This window comes from Chaetura pelagica, unplaced genomic scaffold (assembly GCF_000747805.2).
Source record: "Chaetura pelagica isolate M959 unplaced genomic scaffold, ChaPel_1.0 scaffold340, whole genome shotgun sequence".
NCBI classification, from domain to species: Eukaryota; Metazoa; Chordata; class Aves; order Apodiformes; family Apodidae; genus Chaetura; species Chaetura pelagica.
The window spans coordinates 57,799-58,856 of NW_009951917.1; positions in this window are offsets into that span (position 1 = coordinate 57,799).

Consider the following 1,058-nt stretch of genomic DNA (forward strand, 5'->3'; position numbering starts at 1 on the left):
TCTGCTGATCTGCGGTCTCTTCTGAGAAGTGTGGTTAGGGAATGGAAAGAGACAAATTCTGGGTCTTGATTCCTCTTGTGTCCCTTTTCTTTTATTCTTACCCTCAGTTTTTGTGGATTCTTTGTGCCTGAGAGGATATTTCCCATCTATCGCTTTCACACTGTCAAGTTTGGAACATCTAACTGAAGTCCTGCCTGGAGGGAAGCTGTCTGTGGTGCAGCAGAGATAAATGGGGCCTTTATTCAAGGAGTCTGCTTTGGATGTTAATGATTAAATTTCATTAAGGTATGGTAATGTTTCTGAGAGTGATTAGTTTCCTAGTTGAAGGTCCAAATAATGAATTAACACCTACATCTATAGACTTCAGTGGAGTGACTCCTTAGACATGTATCTTAAAGTCAAGCACTCATCTTAGTATCCAGAGGAGTAAGATAAGACATTGGAGAATCTTTGAAGTAGCATTCCACTGATGAACCCTGGTTGATGTGGAGGACATCTTCCCCTAGGCTGTGGCATTGCTGTTATTGTCCTTAGTAAAGTATTTGTAGGAATTACTTTGTCACAAAGGTTAATCTTGTAATGCACAAAAATCTAATAAACACTGTTGTCCTGGTTATTTTTTTTGTTTTTCTTGCCTCTGGTAGTATCTCAGTGCTCCTGTCCTTTGTCTAGTTATTGGAAACATTTTTCACAAGCTTCTAAAGCAGAGTGATTAATTTCTTCCATACTCTGTTTTGTTTTTTTTTTTTAAAATGGTTAAGTAAACCAACCTTCATTCTTTTGGCTGTATCTTCACTCTACATTGTACCTGATGCAACAGAAGGGTCAAGATGCTGGATTAGTATGCATTTTGTCATGGCTGCTGGGAATTTTGTGGAAGGACATAGCACAGGTTGTAGTCACTATGCGTCCTGTAGTGCAAGGCTGTATTTAAAGTCTGCTTCTAAAATAATTTTTTTTTGTCATTTATTTACAACATTCCTTCATAGGTCATAGTGCTTTTCCTGTAAAAATTATTTTGGAAGGTGCAACTGTCAGGTATTTGTCTCATCTCTTTC